Source organism: Lagenorhynchus albirostris, chromosome 19 (assembly GCF_949774975.1).
Source record: "Lagenorhynchus albirostris chromosome 19, mLagAlb1.1, whole genome shotgun sequence".
Lineage (NCBI taxonomy): Eukaryota > Metazoa > Chordata > Mammalia > Artiodactyla > Delphinidae > Lagenorhynchus > Lagenorhynchus albirostris.
Window position 1 is genome coordinate 48,651,684 of NC_083113.1, and position 23,111 is coordinate 48,674,794.

A 23,111-nucleotide genomic window follows, 5' to 3' on the forward strand; every position below is an offset into this window, starting at 1 on the left:
TTAAACATATTAGTGCTGTAACTAGAGTAACTCAGCTCTTGTTACATTGAAATAAACTTTGCCTTCTACATCTTTCTAGTTGTGAGTCCACTCATGTAAAATCCTCCCTTAGTGTTCACGTTACGAGGCCCTGTTAAACAGAAACAACCAAAATTTTGCCCTTACTTAAATACTAGCAATAAAAATAGAAGAGAAAAAGAGCTAAATCATTTTAGAAAAAAGAAAATTCTGTGTTTCTGATGATTTTAGTGGTCTTTTGGTAGCCACAAAATACTGTCATTATACCACCTACAAATAGAATAACAAGGACGGACATCCAAGAGTCACATGGAAATAATCTACAGTTATGGAGCATTATCTAAGAATTACAATCCTATTAAGTTCCCACATGAAGCAGTTAGTGGTCTGTGGAAAGCTCTGCAGGTCACCGATGGCTGAGAATGAGGCAGGAACAACTCCACACTCTGAACTTGAAAAGAGGCACATACTCAAATGATGGTGATACCAGATGGTGACACGGGTTGGTGGATGTCAGGGCTTGGAGCAAGGCAGAGCGAGCACTCACTAGGCTTCAGCTGTTATGTTGCAGAGAAGCACACACGTTTATTTCCAGTGTTATACTACTGACTTTACTACCCTCTCACATTTATTCCCATAGTTCCCTCCAAAAGGTTTTGCCCAGTTCCAGAAAGAATCCCCACTGTGGTTCTAATTAGGATTGAATTTGCTAATTCTGCTCCCATTGTTTCTTCCCCACTCACAGTGAGCCTGAAATGACCCCCTTTACCCTTGGTTTCCCTTGTTCTTGTGATCTGAACTCAAGGCTGAACCCCTTTCCCACCTGCGCCCACTGATGTTTGGATCTGCCTCTGGAAAGATGTGCTCTTACGCTTCCAAGCTGCACAGACCTGGCCCAAGCATGCGCATGCTCACAATCTCTGGGGGCCCTCCTCCTGAGTAAATGACCATTTCCCTCCATGAGAGGTCCTCTCACCCTAAACATTTTGATGCAGTTCGCCAGCCCGTAAAAGTTTAAATGATAAGCAAATGGGACTTAATCAAACTTACAAGCTCTTGCACAGCATAGGAAACCAAAACCAAAATAAGACAACCTATGGAATGGGAGAAAATATTTGCAAATGATGTGACTGACAAGGGCTTAATTTCCAAACTGCATAAACAGCTCATACAGCTCAATATCAAACAAACAACCGAATCAAAATATGGGCATAAGCTCTAAATAGACATTTCTCCAAAGAAGACATCCAGATGGCCAACAGGCACGTGAAAAGATGCTCAACATCGCTCATTGTTAGAGAAATACAAATCAAAACTACTTTGAGCTATCACCTCACACTGGTCAGAATGGCCATCATAAAATGTTTACAAATAATAAATCCTGGAGAGGATGTGGAGAAAAGCAAGCCCTCTTACACTGTTGGTGGGAATGTAAGTTGGTGCAGCCACTATGGAAAACAGTATGGAGGTTTCTCAAAAAACTAAAAATAGAGTTGCCATATGATCCAGCAATCCCACTCCTGGGCATATATCCAGACAAAACTGTAATTCAAAAAGATACATGCACCCCTATGTTTATAGCAGCACTATTCACAATAGCCGACATGGAAACAATGTAAATGTCCATTGACAGATGAATGGATAAAGAAGATGTGGTACATATATACAGTGGAATATTATTGAGCCATAGAAAATAATGAAATAATGCTATTTGCAGCAACATGGATGGATCTAGAGATGATCATACTAAGTGAAGTAAGCCAGACAAAGACAAATATCATATAACATCACTTATATGTGGAATCTAAAAAAATGATACAAATGAACTTATTTACAGAACAGAAATAGACTCACAGACACAGAAAACAAACTTATGGTTACCAAAGGAGAAAGGTGGGGGAGGGATAAATTAGGAGTTTGGGATTAACAGATACACACTACTATATATAAAATACATAAACAACAAGGTCCTACTGTATAGCACAGGGAACTGTACTCAATATCTTGTAATAACCTATAATGGAAAATAATCTGAAAAGAATATCTATATCTGAATCACCTTGTTATACACTGGAAACTAACACAACATTGTAAATCAGCTGTACTTCAATTAAAAAAAAATAATTGGGAAAAAAAAAGCGTAAACAGAGGCAAAACAGCTTTTCAGAGAGTGGAAAATGAATGGGATTTGGGGGTGGAAGTCCCAGATTCAATGCCAGTTATGAGTGTGATGATAAAAGTAGCAACTTATTTTACCATGTGCTAAGAGTTTTGCCTAAATTCATCTCATTTAACCTGCATGTCTCTGTGTTAGAGTTGAGGGATTCCAGGGAGCGGGTTTAAGTTTCTGAGCTGATAACCACCTCTCAGTGTTTCATAATTTGGAGCTTGTTTGAACCTGTTTCCTCATCTCTGTATGTAACCCTTGCACTGGAGGGGAGCCATCAGGGGGGCTTACAGGTGATGAAGTAGAAGACAGCATGGAGCTCTGATGAAGGTCTGTGCTTTGTGACTTCTCGCCTCGCAGATATTAGTCATGACTCCCAGGAGGACCTGGGTGTTAAATGCTTGCAGGTCCCTCCTCGCTAGGGACTGACTGTCCGAACCAGTGAAGTAATCTGGGCCCCTGAGGCCCAGTGGCTTTTCCTTTACCACAAAGGCACCCCAGCTCTTTCCTGCTCAACACTGCGGTACAGGAGGCAGTGGCCACCCCACCATGTCTCTTTCCTTAATACCACCTCCCTGTTTCCCTGCAACCTGGAGCTTCCCCTGCCCTCCACATGGACCGTGTGAATGCACAGTCTTTGGCCTGAAACCCACTCGTGAGAGAGGAGCAGTTTCTGGGACATAAGCTTTGTTCCTCTGGGAACATTCAGGTAGTGGGAGCAGCTGGGTCCCAGGTCAGGCTCCAAGGAGGTCCTGTACTGGAGGCCCAGAATGGCCTTACTCTGATGTTTGGGCAGGTCTGAGATCTCATGGGTCTTCCCACTGGACTCATTAATTTCTTGCTCAGTTTCTCAAATCCTTAATGAGCTCCTGTCATGTGCCAGACAGGAGAGGACTCAGCGGAAGTAAGATAATCTCTCTGTCCTATTGGCTGTTTATAGTGCAGAGGGTGATGCAGAAAGTAGACGTGAATAAACATGGAAATAAAACGATTTCAGGAAGGATGACTGCTAGGAGGCAGTAAATAGGGCAAAGGAATAGAGAGGGGCGGATGAAATGCCATCACTAAGCTACAGTGGCTGGGAAAGGCCACCTTAAGAAGACAGGATCAGAATTGGTACCTAAATGAAGGAGGGAGCACCCACTTATCAGTGGAAAGGTGCTTCTGATAGAGGGAATGACACAAGTGAACTTGAGATGCTAATGGAACAGAAGGATGGCCAGTGGCTGTTAGGAGAGGCTTGGGCGTGTACATGCCTGGACCAGGACATGCACCACCTTGGTGGGGGGTCATGGAAACATGGATTTGAGTCTCAGTGTGACTTGGAGGCATTGATGGGCTTTCAGCAGGGTGGCCTCATGGTCTCATTTAGGGTCTTATTTATTTATTTATTTATTTATGGCTGTATTGGGTCTTCATTGTGGTATGCAGGCTTCTCACTGTGGTGGCTTCTCTTGTTGTGGAGCACGGGCTCTAGGCATGTGGGCTTCAGTAGTTGTGGCATGTGGCCTCAGTAGTTGTGGCTCGTGGGCTCTAGAGCGCAGGCTCAGTAGTTGTGGCACATGGGCTTAGTTGCTCCACGGCATGTGGGATCTTCCCGGACCAGGGCTTGAACCAGTGTCCCCTGCATTGGTGGGCGGGTTCTTAAGCACTGTGCCACCAGGGAAGCCCTCATTTAGGGTGTTTAAATGTTCCACTGACTGCACAGTTGTGAAGGTGAGAAAGCTCAGGGAGGGAGTGGTGAGGGTTGACTCTGGCTTCTGAGGTCCTTCCCAATCCCAAATCCAGGCTTATGATGGGGCGGAGTGGTATAGCACACAGGACAGGGACAGGCAAGGGAATCAGGGGTCCCGAAAAAAGCTTGTCATCTTCATAATTTTGTCTGGGGCAGGGCTGGGTGAAGAGTGGCTGGGTTTGACCTGTGAACTCAGTCAGTCCTCCCTTTCCCCGAGGGCAGCTTTCAGGGTCAAGGTTAAGGTTGCTTGTAGTCAACACCCTAAGGAGTTTAGGTTGTGGAGTTTAAAGCAGCTGTGGTTTCAGTGTTAAATGTGATTCACTTTCACATCAGGTACAACACAATCCTAAACATTATAAACCTATCAGGTCTCCTTTTGAGATGTGTGTGTCACTTTATATAATGGCAATAAACCAATAGAGAGGGCTTCCGTGGTGGCTCAGTGGTTAAGAATCCGCCTGCTGGTGTGGGGGACACGGGTTTGATCCCTGGTCCGGGAGGATCCCACATGCCGTGGAGCAACTAGGCCCATGCACCACAGCTACTGAGCCTGTGCTCTGGAGCCCGTGGGCCACAACTGCTGAGCACGTGTGCTGCAACTATTGAGGCCTGTGCACCTGGAGCCCGTGCTCTGCAACAAGAGAAGCCCGTGCACTGCAACGAAGAGTAACCCCTGCTCACCGCAACTAGAGAAAGCCCACACATGGCAACAGAAACCCAAGGCAGCCAAAAAAAAAAACAAAAAAAAACAAACCCCCAAAAAAACCCAGTAGAGAAGAAGCATAAATTATTTTAAAAGGAAGTCAAAATAAAATATTTGCTGGTTTCCTAGATTATTTTAGAACACCTGTTAAAAACAACAACAACTGTAATTACACTGCTTGCAAATAAAATAAAACGGAAGCAATTAATTTAGTGTCACACTGAAATAATATACAGGCATAGAAGCATAATCCCATGTGGTTTTCATTTTAAACATTATATAATCGCTTAATAGCAATAAAACTAAAATAGAGAAAAAGAAAATTATTTTAGCAGAGAGAGAAAGAGCGTCTGGTTGTGGTTCTGGTTCTACAGTTGCAGGCTCAATAGAAAGTGGGATCAATTCCAAGGTGACTCACTTCTGCTTTCAGGCTGTGTAGACAGCCTTTGGTATAAAATCATTTCTTGTGGCTGATGGAAGATGGCGAGATGTGCAGGGCCAGGGAAGTCCCTCCATGGAGAAGATTCCCAGGCAATTTCTTCCTGAATTTCTGGAACAGGGGGAAGACCAGAGAGTTCTCTTCTCCTGAGCTGCTCCTTTAAGCCTTTCTAAAACATCTGAAGTTTGACAAGGGATAAGGTGTAGAATCAGAGCACGGACCAGTTCAATTCCGATCCCATGATTTGTTGAATCAAAAGAAAGTCCCTATAGCTGCTGTCTGCACCAGGGCACACTTTCTTTTGATCTTGAGAAAGATCTGCTCTGTCAGGATGAAGCTGCCCTCCTGGAGGCATCTGTGCCCTGGGGTCCTGGTCCTTGGAGGGACGTTGGATCCTCAACCAGCCTCAGCCTGGGGCTGCTCCTTCCTTCAGGATCTGGACATCCAGAGGATGCCTGATAGCCCTCTCCGTCCTCTTCCCCTGTCCTATTTGAAACATCAGGGGCATAAGGATCTTTTACAAAACCTTACATTCTTCCTCAGTTTATTTGTCTCAGGTGTACATTTTCTTAAGCTATGGAGGGACACTACACAGAATTCAGCCAGTAGAGGTTTCAACTCATTGTCATGAACTTTTCTCTAAATAGGCTTTGATGATAATGTGTGATTTTTCCACATTTTCCTGAAAGAATTCTGGTTTGGGAATTCCCCGGCGGTCCAGTGGTTAGGACTCCTCGCTCTCACTACCAAGGGCCTGGGTTCGATCCCCGGTTCAGTCCCTGGTCGGGGAAGTAAGATCCCACATGCTGCGCAGCGCTGTGCCCACCACTCCCCCCCCCAAAAAAAGAGAATTCTGGCTTGTATTCTGTAGATGTCCATCTCTTCACATTAATGGCTGGTTTTGTCGTCTGCTTTTGAAAGATTTCACCGTACCTTTCTTTGCAGGTATGTTCCCTCTAAATCAGGTGTCTGGTGAACATTATTTTTTTCCTGATATGGTTCAAGGAGGACTTTAAGTTTCCACTGGAACTGTGACATGTCCCTTTCTAACTGTGCTGTTTTTCTGACTGCAGTGAAGCTTTCCCAGTTTGGAGACATTTCATATGAAATTTAAGGGCATCAATTATTTCATATTCCTCAGTTCAGTTAGTATGCAGTTGGTTTCTTTTTTCTTCAAGAGTTTTAAAATAAGTATTTAACTCAGTCACATCAGTCATAGTCTTCAAAACTCCCTTTGATTTGTCATCCATGTGGTCTCTGTTTTCTGGTGAACTTGTTACATCCAACTGCAAGCTCCCACCATCCATGTGCCTTCTCCAGGAGCAGAAGCCCAGTCCTCCTTCTTCCCTGAAGTTCACCCAGAAGCTTGATCTGGCTTTTTAAAAAAAGTTTTGTAATATCTTTTTATTCTGTAGAGTAAATGTGCTCACTCTTTTCACTCATTCAGCTTCTCTTGAAAACAGTGTTAGGCTTCCTTGAAGATGAGACTTTTCCTTATAGAGATACCTGAATTTCTTCTTCATTTGCCTGATGGATTTTGAAGGATGTAACAGTAGCAACTACTTGAATTTTGTGTGTCCTCTGCTGTGCCTTGTTAAGGACCAGATTTTTCTGGTAATGCCAGCCATTAGCTCAACTTGTTTTACATTTTGAGATTTGTCCTCTTTTGGTAGTTTTTGGAATGTCCACTTTACACCTAAGAAAAGGGTTAGATGTTTCTAGGTCTTTATTCATGGCTTCTAATTTTCTTATTACTGATGCTGTGGTCTCCCAAAGGGGTTCCTCTGAAGTTGACTCATGCCCTTCAAATTCATTTTCAGTTAGGCAAAGCGTAAAGATATGTTGTCGTTCCTCCAGAGGGGCAGAGTCTCCAGTGTCTAGTTTGTCTCTATTTGAATGAAGAAGTCAGACCTTGATCATTGCGACCATGACCATCTCGACTGCCATCAAATACAGCAATGAGCGGAGAGCTAGGCCTGGTCTGAGGTCCCCTGATAGTGTCGCCACTGCCCAGCTCCACATCTCCTGGAGCAGCAGGACACAGAGCATCACAGATACTGCAGCGCTACCTCACGTCCAGAACGCTGCTGCTCACAACAGACTTCAGAGAATGTTGAGAGCATCGTGTCTGGAACCACACCAGTGCCTGGCAACCAGGCAGACCTCAGCTGAGCTGAGGGAGAGGGACAAATACAGTAATCCCTGGCCAATGCTCTTTTTTCAAACAGCTTTATTTAGGTACATTTTACAGATAAGAAATTTGCCCCTACCAAATGTATGATTCAATGATTTAAGTAAATTTACTGACTGGTGCAACAATCAGCATTAATGTGCTTTAGAACCTTTCAATCACTGCACTAAGAACCCTCATGTCCAATATTTCCTGACACTTGTTCTTCATCTCCTTTCATTTCTTTTTTTAAAAAAATTAATTAATTAATTTATTGGCTGCGTTGGGTCTTCGTTGCTGCATGTGAGCTTTCTCTAGTTGCGGCGAGTGGGGGCTACTCTTTGTTGCGGTGAGCGGGCTTCTCATTGCGGTGGCTTCTCTTGTGGAGCACGGGCTCTAGGCACGTGGGCTTCAGTAGTTGTGGTGCATGGGCTCAGTAGTTGTGGCTTGTGGGCTCTAGAGCACAGGCTTAGTAGTTGTGGTGCACGGACTTAGTTGCTCTGCAGCATGTGGGATCTTCCTGGACCAGGGCTCGAACCCGTGTGCCCTGCATTGGCAGGCGGATTCTTTTTTTTTTTAAAATAAATTTATTTATTTATTTATTTTGGCTGTGTTGGGTCTTTGTGGCTGTGCGCGGGCTTTCTCTAGTTGCGGCGAGTGGGGGCTACTCTTCCTTGTGGTGTGCGGGTTTCTCATTGCGGTGGCTTCTCTTGTTATGGAGCACGGGCTCTAGGTGTGCGGGCTTCAGTAGTTGTGGCTTGCAGACTCTAGAGCTCAGGCTCAGTAGTTGTGGCGCACGGGCTTAGTTGCTCCGCGGCACATGCAGGGCTCGAACCCCTGTCCCCTTAACTGGCAGGCGGATCCTTTTTTTTTTTTTTTGTGGTACGCGGGCCTCTCACTGTTGTGGCCTCTCCCTTTGCAGAGCACAGGCTCCAGATGCACAGGCTCAGTGGCCATGGCTCACGGGCCCAGCCGCTCCGCGGCATGTGGGATCTTCCCGGACGAGGGCACGAACCCGTGTCCCCTGCATCGGTAGGCGGACTCTCAACCACTGCGCCACCAGGGAAGCCCGGCAGGCGGATTCTTAACCACTGTGCCACCAGGGAAGGCCCTGGCAGGTGGATTCTTAACCACTGCACCATCAGGGAAGCCCCTCCTTTCATTTCTGATCCTGTCCCTCCTTGGGAGAGGGGGCTTCAGGCTGAGGTGGGAATGAGGGAGGTGGGAGCACAGTCAGGACCTGGCCCAGGACAGATCACAAACTCAAGCTCTCTTGCCATCCCCTAGTGCCTGTTGTTTCCACACTCGCCATCTCCACACAGAAATATGCTTTGTCTTTATGTGGGACATGGCTTTGTTTGGAGCCAGGGCTGGTCACAGCACTCAAGCCAGGAGCCTGATCTGGCTGCTTGGACTGAGCTGGTTCCAGGCAGGGGAGGTGGAAATCCACGTGCACCCAACAGCTTAGCCAAGGGTGAGTGACCCTGCACCAAGGACACAGCTGCACCATCACACCGTGAATGAGAGTGCCATGGACACTAGCCTGGCTCACACTCCCCCCATTCCAAAGATGAACAAACACAGGCCCTGGTTGTGGGAGGTGGAAGCGTGGACTCCACCCTCTGCTGCACTGGGGGGACGCTGGTGGCAGAGTGAGGCTGCCCCTGTGCAGTCTGAACGTGGGGCTTTCAGGGTCCTGGGCTGGTGGGGACCTACCTGACAGCCCCTGGCTTCTCCCCTCACTGGGTATCCTGACTTCAGACAATGCATATAACATTTTCCTGGAGACCTTTTCCTGGGAAGGCAAAATATATATAGATGAAGTCCAATTTTTTACATTAAAAAAACCTTTGTGCTCTTTGTGTTGTATTTAAGCAACCTTGCCAACCCCAGGATCACTAAGATTTTTGCTTATTTTTTTAAAGATAAATTTATTTATTTATTTATTTATTTATGGCTGCAGTGGGTCTGCATTGCTGCGCACGGGCTTCCTCTAGTTGCGGCGAGCGGGGGCTACTCTTCGTTGCAGTGCACGGGCTTCTCCCTGCGGTGGCTTCTCTTGTTGAGGAGCATGGGCTCTAGGCATGCGGGCTTCAGTAGTTGTAACATGTGGGCTCAGTAGTTGTGGCTCGCGGGCTCTAGAGCGCAGGCTCAGTAGGTGTGGCGCTTGGGCTTAGTTGCTCCGCGGCATGTGGTATCCTCCCGGACCAGGGCTCGAGTCTGTGTCCTCTGCATTGACAGGTGGATTCTTAACCACTGTGCCACCAGGGAAGCCCTGCTTATGTTTTCTCCTAGAATTTTATAGATTAAGCTCCTAAAATTGGTTTATGACACAACATAATTTTTGTATATGGTGTGAGATTAAGGGTAGAGGTTTACACATATATTTTATTATTTCAATACCATTTGTTGAAAGATTATCCTTTCCCCATCAAATGGCCTTGGGACCTTGGTGGAAAATCAGTTTATATGTATGAGTCTATTTCTGCACTCACTAATCTGTCCCATTGATCTATTTGTCTATCTGTACACCAATTGCATGGTTTTGGTCACTGTGGCTTTATATTACATCTTGAAATCATGTGGTTTAAGTCCTCTGACTTTGTTCTTCCTTTTCAAAACTGGATATTATTCATCGGCATTTCTCAACCTTGTCTCTATTGGCATTTTTATATAGGATCATTCTCTGTGGGAGGCGTCTTAGTGTAGGATGTTTAGTGGTTTCTCTACCCACTAGATGTCAGTGGCATCCTTCCCCACCATGACAATCAACATGTCTCCAGGATGTCAGCATCATGGCAGAGTAAGATGTCACTCGTTTTTGTCACCGCCTCCCCCCCAACAACAAAGGTTTGGCATTCATCCACAGACAACTTGCCTTTGTGGGATCTGTGGGATCCAGCACCATATGCCAAGTGACCCAGGAGGCGTCTCACCCACCTGTGCATTGGGTAATAGGCACACACACCTTAGTCCTGGTCATGGACCCTGCAGTGGCCTGTGAACCAGCTCCAGCCCATCTGTGATTCAGACCAGGGAGCCTCTAAAAGACATTGAAAAGAGAGCCTTTGTGGAAGTCTGAGTTTCCAGAGGAGAAGTTCCAGCACACTGTTGGAGGGGAAACAAGTTTGGATGCATTGGAGTGGATAAGAGGAATAGCTTGACTCTGCCTACATCTTTCCTTCCCCAGAACAGCACAGCTTAGGGCCACGAGAAAGTTTCTTGGCCTGTGATCTCCCGCGGAGGAACACAGGACACTGCCGAAGAGTCCTCTTTCACCTCATCAAGAAGGCTGAATATGGGCTACGTGACTGGGTGTGGAAGAGGCTGGGAGAGTGGCAGAGAGGACTCTCAGAGGGCATTAAGGGAGGCGGATCGTACCAACTGCATCGTAGACTCCGTCAAGAAGACAGCTCATGAGCTGCTGTGAACGCCTCACCCGCGGATACCCCCAACTGGCCCATGGCACCCCCAGCGCTCTGCGTGCCTTGCCCACACACACTCTGAAGAGCAGTTTCAGGTTTACAGAAAAATTGAGCACAAAGAGTTCTTATAAAGATGCAATTTATAACATATAGTTTCTTCTATAATTAACATCTTGCGTTAGTGCTGCACGTTTCCTACAATTGATGAACAAATATTGATACATGATCAATAATGAGTCCAGGGACTTCCCTGGTGGCGCAGTGGTTAAGAATCTGCCTGCCAATGGAGGGGACACGTGTTCGATCCCTGGTCCGGGAAGATCCCATGTGCCATGGAGTAACTAAGCCCGTGCACCACAACTACTGAGCCTGCGCTCTAGAGCCCGTGAGCCACAACTACTGAGCCCGCATGCCACAACTACTGAAGCCCGCGTGCCTAGAGCCTGTGCTCCGCAACAAGAGAAGCCACCGCAATGAGAAGCCTGCGCACCGCAACAAAGCATAGCCCCTGCTCGCCGCAACTGGAGGAAGCCCGCGTGCAGCAACAAAGACCCAACACAGCCAAAAATAAATAAATAAAGTGGTTAACTTAAAAAGAAGTAATGAGTCCACTACCCACCCCCACCCCATACTTGCTCTGTGGTCTGCGATCTCTTTCAAGGCAGCAATCTGGGGAGATTGTAGGGCTGACCTTGTCTCTGGTTTCACAGAGCCACTCTCCTCTATTGCCTGTTGTTCAGTGTCTTGCAAACCATTATGTGATATATTTTGTCTTCCTTTTTTTCTTGGTAGAAGGGAAAATATGTTCCCTATTATTCCATCATGGCCAGAAGCTAACCTCCTATTTATGTACAGTAAATCCCCTACATACGAACTTTCACGTTGCAAACTTTCAAAGATGCTAACCTGTGTTCGCATGTCCAACCACGTAAGTTAGTTCATGTGTCTGTAAGATTACTATAAGACAAAAAATGTTTTCTTTCTTTTTTTTTTTTTTTGCGGTATGCGGGCCTCCCACTGCTGTGGCCTCTCCCGTTGTGGAGCACAGGCTCTGGATGCACTGGCTCCGGACGCACAGGCCCAGCGGCCATGGCTCACGGGCCCAGCCGCTCCGCGGCACACGGGATCCTCCCGGACTGGGGCACGAACCCGCGTCCCCTGCATCAGCAGGCGGACTCCCAACCACTGCGCCACCAGGGAAGCCCTTTTTGTATTTTTTAAGATGTATTATTTGTGTGAAAAGTGTTTTAAACCTATTGCAGTGCAGTACTATATAGCCAATGTTAGTTGGGTACCTAGGCTAACTTTGTTGGACTTCCAAACAAATTGGACTTATGAACGCGCTCTTGGAACAGAACGCGTTCGCATGTAAGGGATTTACTGTACTTAGCTTTGAAACAGTGAAACAGAATTATTTTGAGTTAATGTTTTGAAGTCTACCACTAGGTGGCAATGTTATACAGCTGAGATGCTTTTCAGAATCAGCAGAGCCCAAAGCATTTCTAGGTTCTTTTAATACGGTATAGCACAGGGAACTATACTTAATGCACTGTAGTGTCCTAAATGGAGGGGATATATGTATAGGTATGGCTGATTCATTTTGCTGTGCAGTAGAAGCTAACACAACATTGTAAAGCAACTATACTCTGCCTCAGAGGGCTCCTGTCTTTGCGGGGGTGGGAGACACAGATGTAGACCCCTAATGACAGCACAAGGCAACGTGCTTTGTAACCCTGTCAGGGGGAGTCTGAGAAGCTTCACAGAGTAGCTGACCATCCATCAGTGTTCAAAAGATGTGTAAGCTTTCCACTTGAGAAAGGGGCAAATAACTGTCTATCCCCAACAGTGCAAATGTGACGTAAAGTAGAAGGAGAGAGGTGCTCAGAATATCATGACAAGATCAGGGAACACTGAGTGAATCCATGAGAAGAGTGGCAGGAAGCAAGAATTAAAAATGGGCTTGGGGCCACTTTGTGAAGCGCTAAATTTACTACAATAAGAATTTGGACTATACCTTTTAGCCGGTGGAGATTAAATGACAATTTTCGATTAAGTGATTGATATGATTAAAAGGGTGTTTTAGACTAGAGTCTCCAAACTCTTTTGAATGAACAGACTTTATAATAAAATATTGGTTTAGTAAACATCCAATATATTTATATCTAGTTATTTATGAATTATACCTATGTCATACATTCCATGCAATTGTATAGATTACAAAATATACACAAAACTGTGACACTTGTGCTAATAATGAAATTGCATTGGCAACTTAGAAATTTTTGCAGATAATGTCAGGTCTGATTAGATCACTGTTTTCTGTCATAATGAGGCTAATTTAAGTGGAATCGAAGACATTTTAGTCTTGGCGTTCTCTTGTTCACTTCAGAAAATGCGAACATCTTGGTGAACGTCCACTATTTCTTTGAGCCTGGCACACTGCACATGCAGCACGACCATCTTATATATAAACTGAGCAAGATTACTCTCCCAAGTAAATATTAAAGGTCTAATTTCTGTCTTATTTATTAGTATAAAACAAATGCTAATGGAGATATGCTATTTTATTTGCTCCCCATGGACCATTCTATGCACGCTGGGATTCATGTGCCCTTTCATAGGCTTTCTGGGTTGGGTGGCTAAGACTGCAGCATGAAGAGATAACAGAGTGTAGGCAGGAGCCCAACACACAGACACCATACCTGACCTTGTCTGTTGATAATGAATTAGACTCAATTAAGACTGAGATAAATAGTTACAGTCCAGTTAAAAAAATATGTATTTCATTTCGACCTCTTGTAAATGAACAAAGCAAAGACATTAAAAAGAGCAATTATGGGGACTTCCCTGGTGGTCCAGTGGTTAAGACACCACGCTGCCAATGCAGGGGGCCCGGGTTCCATCCCTGGTCAGGGAACTAGATCCCGCACGCTGCAGCGAAGATCCCACGTGCTGCAAGACCCGGCGCAGCCAAATCAATCAATCAATGGATCAATCTTTTTTTTAAAAAAAGAGCAATTATGTTCTAAAAAGTTCTGGTATCACAAGTGAAGATGGATTAGAATTATCTCAGAAAGAAAACTTTGGGACTGATTCTCAGCCCAACACCTGAGAAAGGACAAGGTGCTTTAACTATGAGGACACAGCTAGAAGTTGGCAGTCTTCAACCCAGAAGAGGGCCTTTACCAGAACCCAACCACTGGGGCACCCTGATCTTAGACTTCCAGCTTCTAGAACTGTGGGAAATGAATTTCTGTTAGCGATAAGCCACTCAGTCTGTGGTATTGTTGTTATAGCAGCTCAAAAGGAGTAAGGACAAAGAACAAAGATAAACTGGAGTATTTGACCTGTGTTATCTGCCACTGCGTTGTCGAAGATGCCTGAGAAGACTTGAGTTGGCACCCGTCTCTCCATTTCTTTGCCATCCACTAGTCCTTCAGATGAATGTGGCTTCTTAACTCAAGATACTGAGTTTTCCAAGTGTAGCAAGGAGTATCACACGTTCTGCTTCACTTTTTTCTTTTTTAATGAAGGTTTTATTTATTTATTTATTTGGCTGTGTTGGGTCTTCATTGCTATGCATGGGCTTTCTCTAGTTGTGGCAAGTGGGGGCTACTCTTCGTTGCGGTGTGCGGGCTTCTAATTGTGGTGGCTTCTCTTGTTGTGGAGCATGGGCTTTAGGTACGCGGGCTTCAGTAGTTGTGGCACGCGGACTCAGTAGTTGTGGCTCATGGGCTCTAGAGTGCATGCTCAGTAGTTGTGGTGCATGGGCTTAGTTGCTCTGCGGCATGTGGGATCTTCCTGGATCAGGGATCGAACCTGTGTCCCCTTGCATTGGCAGGCAGACTCTTAACCACTGCACCACCAGGGAAATCTTCTGCTCCATTTCTGCAGATACCTTTCTTGTTTGAATTTATAAACTACTGTTGGTAAATTGCATCAACTACATGGAAGATATTACATAAATTCAGAGAAGTTTCATCTCAATATCATGTGAAGTATTAAAATAGATGTCTTTAAAGTAATGATTATAAATAATTTATACCTAGACAATTTGCAGCTAATTTTCCCCTTACAAATTGCATTTTGACCTTGTTAATTTGTTGATTGGAAAATTGCAACACTCTATGACATAAATCACAGCAAGATCCTTTTTGACCCACCCCCTAGAGAAATGGAAATAAAAACAAAAATAAACAAATGGGACCTAATGAAACTTAACAACTTTTGCACAGCAAAGGAAACCATAAACAAGACGAAAAGACAACCCTCAGAAGGGGAGAAAATATTTGCAAGTGAAGCAACTGACAAAGGATTAATCTCCAAAATATACAAGCAGCTCATGCAGCTCAATATCAAAAAAAAACAAACAACCCAATCCAAAAATGGGCAGAAGATCTCAATAGACATTTCTCCAAAGAAGATATACAGATTGCCAACAAACCCATGAAAGGATGCTCAACATCACTAATAATTAGAGAAATGCAAATCAAAACTACAATGAGGTATCACCTCACACTGGTCAGAATGGCCATCATCAAAAAATGTACAGGGCTTCCCTGGTGGCGCAGTGGTTGAGAGTCTGCCTGCTGTTTCAGGGGACACGGGTTCGTGCCCTGGTCTGGGAAGATCCCACATGCCGCGGAGCGGCTAGGCCCGTGAGCCATGGCCGCTGAGCCTGCGTGTCCGGAGCCTGTGCTCTGCAACGGGAGAGGCCACAACAGTGAGAGGCCCACGTACCGCAAAAAAAAAAAAAAAAAAAAAAGTACAAATAATAAATGCTGGAGAGGTTGTGGAGAGAAGGGAACCCTCTCGCACTGTTGGTGGGAATGTAAATTGTTACAGCCACTATGGAGAACAGTATGGAGTTTCTTTAAAAAACTAAAAATGGAACTACCATCTCACCCAGCAATCCCACTACTGGGCATATACCTTGAGAAAACCATAATTCAAAAAGAGTGATGTACCACAATGTTCATTGCAGCACTATTCACAATAACCAGGACATGGAAACACCCTAGGTGTCCATCGACGGATGAATGGATAAAGAAGATGTGGCACATATATACAACAGAATATTACGCAGCCATAAAAAGAAACGAAATTGAGTTATTTGTAGTGAGGTGGATGGACCTAGAGTCTGTCGTACAGAGTGAAGTAAGTCAGAAAGAGAAAAATGAATACCGTATGCTAACACATATATATGAAATTAAAAAAAAAAAGAGATTCTGATGAACCTAGGGGCAGGACAGGAACAAAGATGCAGATGTAGAGAATGGACTTGAGGACATGGGGGAGGGGGAAGGGTAAACTGGGACAAAGTGAGAGAATAGCATTGACATATATACACTACCAAATGTAAAATAGATAGCTAGTGGGAAGAAGTTACATAGCACAGGGAGATCAGCTCGGTGCTTTGTGTGCACCTAGAGGGGTGGGATAGGGAGGGTGGGAGGCAGACGCAAGAGGGAGGAGATATGGGGATATATGTATATGTATAGCTGATTCACTTTGTTATATAGCAGAAACTAACACAACATTGTAAAGCAACTACACTCCAATAAAGATGTTAAAAAAAAAAGCCAAAAGTAAATAAATAAAAAATAAATAAATTTCTTTTTTTAAAAAAAAATTATTTATTTAATTTATTTATTTTTGGCTGAGTTGGGTCTTTGTTGCTGCGTGCAGGCTTTCTCTAGTTGCAGTGAGCAGGGGCCACTCTTCGTTGCGGTGCACGGGCTTCTCATTATGGTGGCTTCTCTTGTTGCAGAGCACGGGCTCTAGACGTGCGGGCCTCAGTAGTTGTGGCTCACGGGCTCTAGAGCACAGGCTCAGTAGTTGTGGTGCTCGGGCCTAGTTGCTCCACAGCATGTGGGATCTTCCCGGACCAGGGCTTGAACCTGTGTCCTCTGCATTGGTAGGAGGATTCTTAATCGCTGTGCCACCAGGGAAGCCCCTAAAATAAGTAAATTTCTACCAAAAAAAAATTGCATTCCACTTTTTACTTCTGAGTATGATGGTGATCTCAACAGTTCAGTGGGATACTTCAGAATTCACAGTTCTTGAATTCTGTCTTCCAGATAAAATAGCAAGTGTGGTTTTTCTCAGTGTGAGATATCAGAATAGGGGCTAGTCTGTAGGCGGATACCTTCTTTTTTTTTTTAATCTTTTTTATGTTTGTGGTATGCGGGCCTCTCACTGTTGTGGCCTCTCCCATTGCGGAGCACAGGCTCCGGACGCGCAGGCTCAGTGGCCATGGCTCACGGGCCCAGCCGCTCCGCGGCATGTGGGATCTTCCCGGACCAGGGCACGAACCCATGTCCCCTGCATTGGCAGGCGGACTCTCAACCACTGCGCCACCAGGGAAGCCCTAGGCGGATACCTTCTGAAAGCTGAAACAAGATAGAGCTACGTGTGTACCAAATCTAATGGGAGACTTTTGGAAGCAGATCCCGGCGTAAACCTGATGTGAGTTGAATGTTTTTATTGGGGCACTGATTCCTTACCTGGTCTTCAGGCCTCTGCTACTTGAGTATTTCATGTTCCCACAGTGTTCTCTGTGTAGGAGCTCCACTGGTTTTTGCAGGGGCAGGACGGCCTGATGAGCTGAGCACTCTCTCTTCACTTCAGTGAACCTTTGTGAATTGTCCTGCCCTGTCACTTCCTGTCTCATTATTCAACTGTATTTTCTCCATAGCACTTAGCAGTATTTGAAGTCATCTTACTCACTCAAGCTATGTGTATTTTCTCTCTCCTCTCACTAAAGTATAAAACTGCATGAGAAAACAAACAAACAAACAAAAAACTGCATGAGGTCAGGGGCTGTGTTTTCCTTCTTTATCATCCTGTCACCAGTGCCAAGACAGGGCCTGGCACAAATTGAGTGATCGATACAAAACCATTGGTTATGTGAATGCATGAATGTGGGTAATAGTACCTGATGTCATGTACATTGTCATCATCAATATAAAAAAGCATTTATTCATATAGTACCTATGGTTAACAATACATTATTGTGCATGTACGTTAAAATATGTTAAGAGGGTAGATCTCCTAACTCCCTAAATTGATAACAAACAAATAAACAAGAAACTCACAAAAGAACACAAAGAAAATTTGGAAGGTGAAAGATATGTTTAAAGCCTTGGTTGTAGTGAGTATCACAGGTGTAAGTATATGTCTGAGCTTATCAAGATATAAATATTAATGAAGTGATTTTTTTGTATATTAATTATATCTCAATAAAGACTAAGAAAAGAATCATTTATTAAGCAGGACCACAGTGTTGCAAAATCCCAGTGGGCTCTGTGTGTGTGTCAAGGGTCAGGCCTTGCACAAAAGAGACTGAAGCCAAGAAAGACCTGATTAAATATAAACTTGTTACCAACGTTGCTCATGGATAATGTCAGTGGTTTCCTCCATATTTGAAGTCATCTCATAATGAAAATCTCTGGATAGTTCAGTAAATAAACCCCTTTGGGTAAATACTCCCATGGAGCCACCTTAAACTGAATACAAACCTTGCTCTATAATAAACAGCTTTGGAGGCAAAGAGCTTTGAATCTTTTGATTCTCTAAGATTCGTAATCAGAGCAAGAAACTTTTTTTCCATAGAAACAAGGATATACACAAAGTAAAATTTTTTTTTATCAAATTGGGATTAAGTGTTATCTAACGCTAATTTGGAGAGTTAGTTAAATTTAATTGACTGATACGCGTAGGATAGAATGGTAGTAATTATTGGACACGGTATTTAAATTTCATGACTTGAATTTTTAATGGCTTCTTTCCACGTGAGAATTACCTTTGCAAATACGACATAATAGAAAGGTTTTCAGAAACCTTTTACTTGCGTTTTCTCTCTGAGTGTGTTGATGTTGAATTCAGGCGTTGGTGACTTAGAAGGGCATAATGAGAAGATGAATGTGCCTCAAACTTAGAAGTTTCTCCAGCTACTGACTTTGTTCTTTCCCTCAGGCTGAATGAGGTGAATGTGGAATATCTTACAGTTGAATAATTCGGATTGTTTTTAGGCAAGAATTTTTCTGATGTTATAAAAGTTGTGATCTAAAAGGAACCTTAAACTTCAGTTCATTCTTTTGATGTATTTTGCCCAAAGCATGGTGCCAGGACCTGTTATCTCAAATAGACAAAAAATATCTTTCTAATTCACTCCTACATTGAAAGATCCTCATGGTTTGAAATTACTGTGATGTATCAAAAGTTACTATGTTTTGGAAATAAAATAAAATCACATGTCAGGAAAGGAATAATGATAACAATGGACCAGCTTATTATGAAGCTTAAAATGAAAATGCTTTATTGGCAACACTATTGGACTTTGGAAAGATTGGGAATATGTGTCAAAACCAGAGAAGCCACAGTGCTGGTGTCCTTATTCATTCTTATTGATGTAGCTTGTTTGCCCCATGTTTAAGGCCAATCTTTTGGAATCAGTAGCAATATTTGGTTTAATTGTGTGTCTTGTTTCGTTGTTGTTGATATGTAATTAACATACCATAAAATTTATCTTTTAAAAAAATTTATTTATTTATTTATTTGGTTGCACCGGGTCTTAGTTGTTGTGGCTCATGGGCTCCTTAGTTGCAGCTCATGGGTTCCTTAGCTGCAGCTTGCTGGCTCCTTAGTTGTGGCACGTGGGCTCCTTAGTTGCGGCTCGATGGCTCCTTAGCTGTGGCAGGCGGGCTCCTTAGTTGCAGCTTTCAGGCCTCTTAGTTGTGGCATGTGAACTCTTAGTTGCAGCATGCATGTGGGATCTAGTTCCCTGACCAGGGATGGAACCTGGGCCCTCTGCATTGAGAGTGTGGAGTCTTAACTACTGCACCACAAGGGAAGTCCCACAATTTATCATTTTAAAGTGTACATTTCAGTGGTTTTGAGTACATTGATAAGGTTGTGCCACTATCATGACTAACTCCAGAATATTTCATTAATCCAGAAAAGATGAAACTACTAATGTACTTTTTGTCTCTATGGATTTGCTTATTCTGGACATTTCACATAAAATGATATATAATGTGTGCTCTTTTGTGTCTGACTACTTTCATTTAGCAAAAACTTTCTCAAGATTCAGCAGCAAGTATCAGTACTTCAATCCCTTTCATTGAATTGTATTCCACTGTATAGGTAGTTATACCACATTTTATTTATCCGTAAGTTGATGACCATTTGCTTTGTTTCCGTTTCTTGGCTATTATGAATAATGCTGCTGTGAACATTTGTGCACAAGTTTTTGTGTGAACATTTGTTTTCATTTCTCTTGAGTATATTCTCCCAGGAGTGGAATTGCTGTCATATGGTAGCTTCAGGTAACCTTCTGAGGAATAGACAAACTGTTTCCCACAACAGCTGTGCAATTTTTCATCCCCATCAGCAATATATAAGAATCCAATTTCCCCACATCCTTGTCAACACTTGTTATTTCCCATTAAAAAAATATATATATATATCCATTTTAATGGGTATGAAGTGGTATTTCATTATGGTTTTGATTTTTATTTCTCTAATGAATGATGAGCACTCATGCTTATTTGCCCTATCTATCTATCTGCTTATCTATTTATCTATCTATCCATCCTACCTATGTATCTATCTAGAGAAATGTCTATTTGAACATTTTCCCATTTTTTGTTTGGTTTATTTGTCCTTCATTATGAATTGTAAGAGTTCTTTATATATTCTGGATACTATATCCTTATTAGATATATGATTTGTGGATATTTTCTACTGTGGGTTGTATTTCATGATGGTGTCTTTTGCTCCATCCGGCAATAGGAATGCAGACTGTTGGTTTCCAAGGCTACTGTTGAGATGGGCAGTGGAGGATGGTACTAGGGCAAGTTAAAACACCACAAAATAAGCTTTCATGACTGCTTTCATGACTATTTAGCCATTTTTCTTTTTTTTTAATAGATTTATTTATTTTTATTTTTGGCTGTGTTGGGTCTTCATTACAGTGCACGGGCTTCTCATTGCGGTGCATGGACTTCTTACTGCAGTAACTTCTCTTGTTGCGGAGCACAGGCTCTAGGTGCGTGGGCTTCAGTAGTTGTGGCTCATGGGCTCTAGAGCACAGGCTCAGTAGTTGTGGCACACAGGCTTAGTTGCTCCGTGGCATGTGGAATCTTCCCGAACCAGGGCTTGAACCCGTGTCTCCTGCATTGGCGAGCGGATTCTTTTTTTTTTTTTTTCTTTTGCGGTCCGCTGGCGTCTCACTGCTGTGGCCTCTCCCGTTGCAGAGCACAGCCTCTGGACGCGCAGGCCCAGCGACCATGTCTCACGGGCCCAACCGCTCTGGAACATGTGGGATCTTCCCGGACCGGGGCACGAACCCGTGTCCCCTGCATCGGCAGGCGGACTCTCAACCACTGCGCCACCAGGGAAGCCCGCAAGTGGATTCTTAACCACTGTGCCACCAGGGAAGTCCTTAGCCATTTTTCTTGAACAAATGCTCTTTGGGTTACTACAATTCTTTGGTTAGTATCCATAGGTCTGAAAAAGTTGATTCTGACAAATTTTTCCAGTTTTTTTCATTACTTTTATGAAGGGATACATTTTCAGAGGCTCTCATTCTGACATTTTCACTGATATCACCTCAATTGCATGACTTGTATTACAGTGGGATGACTGCTTTGCCTTTGGTTTTTTCATACACACTTGTCTAGTCATATGGATGCCATGGAGAGATTGACTCAGGCTTCTTCTAAGTCCATCACCATGGAACTCCTCGTTGAATATCATCCTCTTAAACTTTTATGATTTATAAATTTTGGGAGCTATAAACAGCCTTAGAGATTGGCTAGTGGATTGATCCTTTTGTTTCACACACGAGAAAACACATGAGCACCCCTTGTAAAGAGAAGGGAATTGCCTGGCTTCTTCCTCTAGTTGGTAGTTGAGTCTAGAGGAGAACTGAAGTCTTTAAACTGCAGGATAGAGCTATAACAGAAATACTCAGTAAAATCCTTGTTTGCAATTCTCCTGAGTCTTATCACCCAGGCTTCTCTACATTATTTCCCTTTTGTGTGGGCATTCGGCCCAGTCCCTGGGAGACTTTGAAAATATTGAGATACCATAAGGCCCATGCATAGCCCCACAGCTATTCTCATGGACTTGTTTTAACCTTGGTATTATTTGGGGATTATAAAAATTCTTAGTCACCAAGAAGCAGCCAGCAGTTTGAGCTATGTGAAACCTGTGTGATAGGGGATACATTTCTGTCTAAATTTCCCTGTTCATTACTGCATCAAATAACCTCAAGAATGGCTTCTGTATAGTCAAAGAGAAAACACTGGTTTCAAAATAAAAGTTTTGGGCTGAAGTGTAGTTATATGAATGTACATTGAAAGCACTTGTTTTTAAGGTCCTTAAAGCCTTAATACTGATTGGTGTTTATATTAGTTTGCTAGGTTGGCCATACAAAGTACCACAGACTGGGTGGCTTAAGCAATAGAAATTTATTTTCTCACAGTCTTGGAGGCTAAAAATCTGAGATCAGTGTGTCTGCAGGATTGGTTTCTTCCAAGACTTCTCTCCTTGACTTGTACATGACTTTCTTCTCCCTGTGTCTTCACATTGCTTTCCCTCTGTAACTTCTTATTATAATAAGGACACCCATCACATTGGATTAGGGACCACCATAATGACCTCAACTTAATTATCTCTTTAAAAACCCTATCTCCAAATAGAGTCACCTTCTGAGATACTGGGGATTAGGACTATGAATTTGAAATCTATGAATCATTTTCTTTTCAAAAAAAAAAAAAGAATAGGATACTAGCAAACAACATACTCACCATTCTTAAACTGAAAAAACCAAAAAAAAAAAAAAAAAAGGAAAAAAATGGAGGAGAATATCCAAGGACTGTGGGGACAGCTGCACATATGTAATGGGAGTAACGGATAGAAAAGAAAATGAGAAAGGAGTAGAAGAAATATTTGAAGTAATAATGCTGATAATATTTCAAATTAATGACAGGCACCAAATGACAGAATCAACAAGCCCAGATAGCACCAAGCAGGATAAATATCAAAAAGTTTATACCTGTTCATATCATATTCAAACGACAGAAAATCAAAGTCAGGAGGATGGGGGACTAATCTATAGAGGAAGCTGTATAAGGATTACATCGGACTCCTTGTTCAGAAACCATGCACACAAGAAGAGAATGTAGTGAAATTGTTTAAAGTGTTAAAAAAAATATCCACCAACCTAGAATTTTGTATCTAGACAAATCATCCTTCAAAAGTGAAAGAGAAATATAGACTTTCTCAGATAAAGAAAGCTGATGAAAATTGTTGACAGTAGACCTGCCTTACAAGAAATGTTAAAGGGAAGTTCTGAGAAGGAAAATGATGTAGGTCAGGCACTCAGATGTACATAAGGAAAGGAATTGGATCAGGGAAGGAATATATGAGGGTGAAATAGGATCTT

General features: G+C 43.3%; 1 protein-coding gene and 1 pseudogene across 4 annotated transcripts in view; both read left to right on the forward strand.

The window, feature by feature from the left end:
• Positions 1–23,111, forward strand: part of TERF2IP (TERF2 interacting protein) — a 169,337-nt gene that overhangs the window by 36,658 nt on the left and 109,568 nt on the right. The window lies entirely within an intron of this gene.
• LOC132510163 (ADP-ribosylation factor 1-like) overlaps positions 6,990–23,111 on the forward strand; it is a 100,320-nt pseudogene continuing 84,198 nt past the window's right edge.